Here is an 8,740-nt window from a genome sequence, read left to right as displayed (position 1 = left end):
AAATTGGTGAATTCCATGGGATTACTTATAAAATCACTTTTTATTAGGCAGGTTAGGAATCTACTTTTCCAAGTTTGAGTGAAAGTTGTAAAAATTGATTTTGTCTAAAATATTTTCATTCTCCCATGCTGATGCATTATTATTCTATTTTTAATTGAACTTTACTGATTCTTTAATATTGTTATTAAAATAAATTATTTAAGTTGTAATCCTATAATCAAACATTTTTTAATAAGTTAAAATATTAACTTTACTTGATTATTTACAACGTTGATTGATTAAGTAATTTCGATTATTAGAAGGCCCTGTGCAATCTTGTCTACATTATATATAGTTGACTAATTACTTCATAAAGACTCGGACTAATGCGACACAATATCAAATTTTTATAAATAGACGTTAATAAAAAAATACTAAATATGATTAAAAAAAGATGCTTTTTATATTTAAGACTTGAGAGAAAGTTAAAAATCCCTTCACCTGACATACATAGATATTACTTTTTCATTCATTAACCAGTTCACTAGATAAAAAATAAATCGAAAATTAATAAAAAAAAATTCCCAGAAATATGCTTATTTGGCAAACACTAGGATGTGTGACATTTTAGAAATTTTTAAGCAACACTTTCTTTTACATACCAAATACTATAACCTTACTTTAAAACGATTTTAACTTGAAAAAATCACCTAACAATTAATCACTCTCCTTGTAATATTTTGAATGAGAAGGTGTCAAAAGTTATTTAAAAGAAATACAGTTAGATACATACAAATTTGATCTCTAATCATCCTCCCAAACTAGTTGATCCAGTATAAAACACTTAGACGATCAGAAACCATGCAAAAATATTGATAAAAAAATGCAAACATAAGAGATCTAACCTTAAAAAGAACAAAGAACTACATAAGATGGAAAACAATAATAAACCATAAAGCAGATGAACATGCATAACAATATCAAAATACATGATCTTAACCTTCTGATCAATCAATCTCATGAAACTTTATTCATTATCAAACAAATATATATATATATATATATATATATATATATATATATATATATACCTTGAGCTGGCGTATTCAAAGAGCTTCCCAGAAGCAGAGAAGATGATGAGGCCAACGTCAGCATCACACAAAATGGCAAGCTCCTCTGCCTTCTTGAACAACCCTCTCCGGCGCTTAGAAAAAGTCACTTGCCTCGCCGTTGCATTGTCTATCTTCTTTATCTTGATCTTTTCCCTTGCCATTATTGATCAGTACGAACTAAAGCATCACTGAACACATTAAAAACAAGAAATTAATAATACTTCAATCTTTCACTTCTAGTTATACAAAATAAACAAAAACAAGAAGAATAATAAAAAGATATATATATATATATATATAAAGAGTGGAAATTTGTTAATCTAATTAACAAGAAACTAGCTAGAATATCTACTAAAAATAACAATAGTATACCTGAATGTTTTGAGAGATCTAATTTAGGCTTGTTTTGATCGAGAGGAAGAAGTGAGGGAAAGGGGAAGGAAGGTCTTGATTTTTTATATGGTCTTTTGCTTTCCATTGGAGTATATCTTCCTTTTTATTTCTTTCATTCCATTGGTTCTTGTTTATATCTGATAAGGGATGATATATCTTTCATTGTCAGACCATATATACCCTTTTGGTGGGCCCCCGGTTCCCCACACCCTCTCTCACTCTCTCACTCTCATTTTCCAGATTCAAACTGGATGAGGATGGGGGAGATGAATCAATCACCAGTGGTCCACTACTACTCTCATTGAATGAATGATTATTGATTTTGTTTGTGTCTAAAACTCTCATTAACTGTTAATAAATTGGTGTTGAAGTTACAAGAAATTATTGCCTTATATTTAGATTTGATTAAGTTTGATTAGGGTGTTTACTTTTGATTAGATCTTTATTTTATATATCTTTATTATCATCTAATCATTTTATATATGTTATAATGATGTTTAATTAATTCATTAGTATATATATATATATATTCCCATGCGCACAGAGTCATGGATTAATAATATATGAAGTTCTTTATTTATTGTATTATTTAAATTTTAAAAAATAATATTTAAATTATGTGAGTTACAATGTGTTGACAAAAATTAAACAATTTTGTCATTTATTTTAAAGGAGAACTTTTCTGAATGAATGATTGGAGAATTTTGATAACACACTAATTAAACATCATCTTCATCATTAATATTTTTTTTAAAAAAAAATTGAAACTATATTATCATCTTCATCATTAATATTTGCAGGCCCTGTGTTTACAGGCGATGTCTTCACCCTAGAAGCCCGAACCTGCTTTCTTTTCTCTGTTTCGTCCTTATTTTTCTTTTTTTCGGGTTTTGTAGCATACCCGCCAGTGAGGTTTTTAATCGATCTTCGTTGTTTTGTTCATCGCGCTTTCTTTTTCGATGTTTGTCGTGTTTTTCTTTTTCTTGATAAAATTATGGTTTATCTATTTTTATTATTAAAAAAACAAGAGATATAAATAGTCTGAAAATTCAAAAAAAAATGTTATTATTCAAAGAGCATATAGCATCTACTAACTTTTATTTTTGCACATTCACCATTTACATCATAAAATGCCTGCTACCAAATGCCCAGCACTGGTAGCCATCACCATCCTTTTTAATCATATTTAATGAGACCAAAATATATATATATATATATATATATATAGGTAGTAGATGAAATCTGAGGACCACTGAACACACACAAAATAATAGAAGTTAAGCTTGGAACTTACATGTCATATACATACAATACATGCACTTGGATGAAGACAAGACCTCTGAATCTTTTGGATATACATGCCCCAAAAAGTGTTGAGAACAAGATCTCAACTCATTGATATGCGAATATATTCCTACATTGCCTGTCTCTCTTTTATTTATTTAATGAAATTATGATTTTATTTTTTTTTTGAAAAATAAAAATTCAATAGCAACAACAACCATTCATTTTCATGGAAGTAATATTTTCCCCACTTTAAAAAGAAAAAAATAAGGATTCCCAGACAGACATGTTTCATGGGCTATAGTGATGCCCAGTTTGCCTTCAACTAAAGAAACATGCATGCATTTTGATTGCTAATAAATGTATTATCATTTAAGGCTTTGAGCAATTTCACAGCTTGAAATACACAGATACACATTTATTATTTATTCAAGGATGTAGCCAATCACTCATGACTCCACTGAAGCCCATGCATTACTTGCTGTTCTTCACTTCCAGTAGTTAAATCATGCATGGCAGGCTTTATTAAAAAAATATATATATAATCATCACTTGGTACCTTGGTTCTTTTCCGAAAACTCTACTCAAGCTGGTTCTACCTACAGATAATAATAAATAATAATAATACATAAAAAGGAGCTTTCAATGATATATAGAAAGATCTTAGTAGAGTTTAAGGAATGTATCAGAAGTGTGATCATAAGGTTGTGGAACTGATTCAGAGAAATATTGGCCAGCTTCATGGAAGCCAACTTTTCAACCAAAAACATCAATCTCTTTCGCCTGTTTAATTCTTCATACTTGAATTAAGTTAAAATAACTTTTTACAAGAAAGTATGCATGCATGCATGTGTCCATGGAAACTCACTTCAAAAAACAAACATAATTAAGAAAAAAGCATGTAAAGAAGAACCTTTTGTCTCAGCCTCTTATTGTGCTCCAACAGTAGCATCATTCCCTTAAGCAAGGCAAACAAAATACAAAGATTTAAACCGACAAGAATAAAGAATATATATCTATATATGAGAGTGAACATGAGGATGAACATATATTTCTGACCTGTTGTTGAAGACACTTCACTGTTTCTTTATTTTTTTGTTCCTGAAAACAGTTTGAATAACAAATAGTTGCTGCATGCTTCAATGATCAGGAACTTGGATGATGTAATATGTATATGTAGAAGCATCTATCTGTCTTTCTTTCTAGCACAAGAGTTGATACAATATCAGTTATATTGTTCTCTTAAGATACTCTAGCTCCTCTATCTATGGTTAATTCCTGCAGGTACCATCCCCTTTCATGTGTCTGTAATATGGCTCAAAACATTAGTTCTTGTGCTTAATTATATAAACCAAAACAACATGGAAGAACTGACCTGATTTTGATCGGCATATTATTTCTTCAACCCAGAGCAGTCACTGTTGCCTGTCTAAAGAAATGAAAATGAAAATGAAAATGAAAATGAAAATAAAAATTAACTCATTTCAGTAAAATGCAAGAGAAATTCTTTATCTTATTGGCATTGTTGTTATCACTAATATAGCATAATATGAATTTGAATATGTTGAAAAGGTGTTCAGAACTCTGGAGTATAAAGGCCAAAGTTTGAATTGTTGACTTGAGAATTTTTGTGTTTCTTTTGAAGTTCTGACCCGTTGGGTCAATGTTTGAGTGGTCAAGTCAGCGATAAATGGAATACTCAAAAAGTTAAAGGTTATTATGCTTTGTTTTTGGTTTTGTTCAGTGGTAACATACTTTTTGGTGTTGTACTTCAGCCATTGGGCATAGGGATATCTTTGCTCTTTATATTATGTATGACTAGCATTATGAGATTTTTGAAGGTTATCTAAAGTTTAGACTAAAACTCTTCTCCTCCCTTGTTTTCTTCTTGTTGTTGTGCCTTTTTCTTCTCTAGTCTCTTCTACAAATGGTATCCGAACTATGGAAGGGAGCGGGTTCTTGGTCGGGGACGAGTCAAGCAAGTGTTCCCATTTGTTTAAGTCAGAATCAGTATAGTGTCTGAGAGCTTGTGCATGAAAATCTCTCTCGGGGTCCCGAGACTCTGGAACTTGGTGAATGGGATCAACACATCTGAATATGAAACTCATATGCTGCTCTCACTCAGCCCGAACTCTCTATTCAATGGCACAGAAGGTATGGACATTTGAATTACAAAAGCATGCAATTGCTCTCACAGGGTGAGTATGTACATGGCTTGCCTAGCATAAATTCTTGAGGGTTGTGTGAAGGCTGCATTAAGAGCAAGCAAGCAAGACATTTCTTTCCAACTTTTAGTGCTAGAAGCGAAAACTCACCGTTGGAGCTTTTGCATGGAGACTTGTGTGGCCCTATGCAAACATAGGCGCGTGAAGGGTGTCAATATTTGTTCCTTCTGACTAATGATTTTATAAGATATAGATGGGCCTTCATTCTTGACAGTAAAAGCTAAAAACCTTTCAATAGTTTTCGAAGTTCAAGCTCATGGTTGAAAAAAACAATATGACGAGACCTATCAAAGCTCACGAGAACATAACTACGGGAGTAGAGTTCCTATCGTTTGACTTCAAAAACATTTTGTGAACACCATTTCATCGCTCGATAGCTCACTACTCCATACTCACGGAGCAAAAAGCAGTGAGCGGAGATGAAACAACAGAATAGTCCTGAAGATGGGTCGGTGCATGATGAAGGAAATGGACGTCCCAAATTCTCTCTGGGTTGAGGAAACATCAGCGGCAATATAATTGCTCAATCGCTTCCCAACTCAAGCTGTTGAAGGACAAATGCTATATGAAGCTTTAACAGGTACAAAACCTACTATAACCCATCGAGGGATTTTTGGTTGCATTGTCTTTTGTCCTTACTAACTTGCTGACAAAGGAAGAAACTTAATGATAAATCCGAGAGAATGGTATTCATCAAATATAGTAATGAAACAAAAAGGGGTGCCAATTGGTGAATCCTACATCTGGAAGAGTCATCATTAGCAGAGATGTTGAGTTTCTTGAGAATCGGCCTTGAAACTGGGGAAAGAGCACTGGAAATTCAGCACCAGTGAGCAAAGTTATAACAATTCATGTTGAAACTACAACAGTGATAAGTGCACCCAATGAAGAAACAAAAGTAATGTCAATTGCCACAACAATTGACTCTAGTGGAAAGCTACTTCTGATTCCAACAAAGTTGTAGCGAGATATCGGGCATTGGAAGACATCTACAACTTGTGCTCATTTGCACAAATATTTGTAGACCCATGACGTTTGAAGAAGCGGCTTAGCATAAAAGGCCGACGGAGTTGCTATGCAAGAAGAGTTCGGGTTTATTTACAAAAAAACCACACCAAGGATCTTGTCTCCGGGCGGAAGGGAAGAACATTGTGGGAGTTAAATGGGTAAATAAGTCTAAATACCATGCTAAAAGCTCACTACACAAATTCAAGGCCCAGTGGTAGCTAAGTGATATTTGCAGCGACAAGGGACTAACTATAAGGGAGGCATTTTTCACGGTTGTAAGGATGGAGATTGTAAGAGTGTTCCTTGCTATCGCAGCATAAAAGAAATGGTCGGTGATGCAGCTCGACGTGAAATCAGCTTTCCTTAATGGAGATTTGAGCGAAGAGGTATATGTTTCACAGCCAGAGGATTTTGTTGTATCGGGAAAGGAGAATATGGTCTATAAATTGAGCAAAGCTCTCTACGGGCTCAGACAAGCTCCAAGGGCATGGTACTGTAAGATCGACCATTATTTTGGGTCACTAGGATTTCGGAGAAGTAGCTGCGAACCCACAGTTTATCGCCAAGGAGATGAAACTTCAGGTCTATTACTGCTATGTCTTTATGTGGACGATATCCTATACAGGGGGTCATCTACACGAATGATGGAGGAATTGAGGAGATAACATGATAGATAAGTTCGAGATGACGGATCTAGGTTCTTTACAATATTTTCTGGGATTAGAGATTCAATAGCAAGAAGGTTTTATCCATCGGGCCGAAACAATATCTTTGAGGGAATTGTTGTGCCAAGGAATCTTTGAATTGTAAGAGTTCGAGACTCCATTAAATATCAATAAGAAGCTTCGGTGGGTCCGACAAAAGCAGGATGAAAAATTTTTCGAAAGCATGATTGGCGGTCTCATATATCTAGCACACACCAAAACCAGACCGACATTTTGCGGTTAGCTTTTATCTCGTTACATGAATGCACCAACAAAAACTCACATGGGAGTAATGAGCGTATCATCTGCGCTATATATCCGAGACTATTGAGTTTGGGAAATTCAATATGATCATGTCCATAGCTTTGGTTTAGTTGGATTCATCGACGACGACTAGGGCACATGTATAGATGACCGGATGAGCACTACCGGCTGGATATTTAGTCTCGGTTCTGGGTCGATCGCCTGGAATTCAAAAAAGTAGGATTCTACTGCACTTTCAAACACGAGGGCCAAATACATGGTGGCGAGTGCAGCTTCGTGCTAAGCCATTTGGCTCTAGCGACTTCTGTCCGAATGGGTGTTGATCAGCAAGGACCAACAATCATCTACTGTAACAACCGATCAACTATCTCCATCACACAAAACCCCGCCATGTATGGCTGGACAAAGCGCATCGATCTTCGCTATCACCACATCATGGGGCTTGTAGCAGATGAACAAATTCAGCTAGAATTTTGTGGCATAGATGAGTAAGTGGCAGATGTGTTGACGAAGTCACACCCGGTTTACAAGTTTGAATACTTCAAAGAAAAGCTGGGAGTTCTGAAGTTCTGAACAAGGGGCATGTTGAAAAGATGCTCAGAACTCTGGAGTATAAAGGCCAAAGTTTGAATTGTTGACTCGAGAATTTTGTGTTTCTTTTGAAGTTCTGACCGTTGGGTCAATGCTTGAGTGGTCAAGACACTGACAGGTGGTATACTCCAAAAAGTTAAGGTTATTATGCTTTGTTTTTGGTTTGTACAAGGTAAACTTTTAGTGTTGTACTTTGGCCATTAGGCAAAGTGATATTTTTGCTCTTTATATTATGTATGACTAATATTATGAGATTTGAGAAGGTTATCTAAAGTTTAGACTAATCCTCCCTTGTTTTCTTCTTGTTGTTGTGCCTTTTTCATCTCTAGTCTCCATAGATGACCGGAGCTCACCACAACAAATATATATTAGATTGTGTCTGTTATGTTATTAGCTTAAGTTTTTAAAAGTTAAATTGGAACTAATAATATTTGTTCAATTTACATTTTAACAACAATAACAGACAATAACACCATTTGTGGTTTCCATGTGTAAATTTCATTGAGGATATATTGATTGTTATGTTAGGGAGTGAGACTAAATTAGTGCAAACATAGACAATGTATTTGTTTGGCTCATTTTCAATAAAAATTAATGAACATGATAGATAGCATGTTTAGTGAATGGGTATGCGGCTCTATCTTCATTTTATGACTATAATTAACCGAGGAGACGAAATGAACTTTGAACATCATGTTTAAAGATAGAATTTGATATATTATACCCATTAATCAAATGCATTCAACTAAGAACAACTAAAGAATATTAACAGTGCAAAATGTAATCTAACGTAAAGAATTGCTTCTTAAGAATTGCTTTCTAATAAGAAATAATCAAGGATAAAGCCATACTTAACTTGAAGTTAGTTATGGACAAGCATCTTGTTAATAAAGCTTTTCTATTTTTTATTTTTATTTTTTTGTGCAGATTTGTCACAAACTAGCTAGGTAAGAATTTCATAAAATAAAATGAATTATATACTAATAAACTTAAATATAATTATTATGGACAAAAGTTATTAACCTCGTGGGTCTTAATAAATTGAGATATTTTTTTATTTTTTTATTAATAACACGGATAATGACATTTTTAGTCAGTCTCTAACTATTAAAGTATTTTCTAACAATACTAAAATTATAATAACAAATCTTATTTCTTAAGGCTATAAAAAAAAAATCCC

The 8,740-nt window shown here is 33.7% G+C and overlaps 1 long non-coding RNA gene across 1 annotated transcript; it reads right to left on the bottom strand.

The window, feature by feature from the left end:
- Window positions 1-3,019: 3,019 nt before the first annotated feature.
- On the bottom strand, window positions 3,020-4,229 carry LOC120250430. The gene is made up of 4 exons (XR_005533011.1): window positions 4,144-4,229; window positions 3,828-4,073; window positions 3,682-3,726; window positions 3,020-3,367 (listed from the first exon to the last, which is right to left on the bottom strand). It is a non-coding gene; the product is annotated as an uncharacterized LOC120250430 (long non-coding RNA).
- Between the last annotated feature and the right edge of the window lie 4,511 nt (window positions 4,230-8,740).

This window comes from Dioscorea cayenensis, chromosome 19 (assembly GCF_009730915.1).
Source record: "Dioscorea cayenensis subsp. rotundata cultivar TDr96_F1 chromosome 19, TDr96_F1_v2_PseudoChromosome.rev07_lg8_w22 25.fasta, whole genome shotgun sequence".
NCBI lineage: Eukaryota > Viridiplantae > Streptophyta > Magnoliopsida > Dioscoreales > Dioscoreaceae > Dioscorea > Dioscorea cayenensis.
The sequence above is the reverse complement of the archived record's forward strand: the minus strand, read 5'-3'. Positions and strand labels throughout refer to the sequence as shown.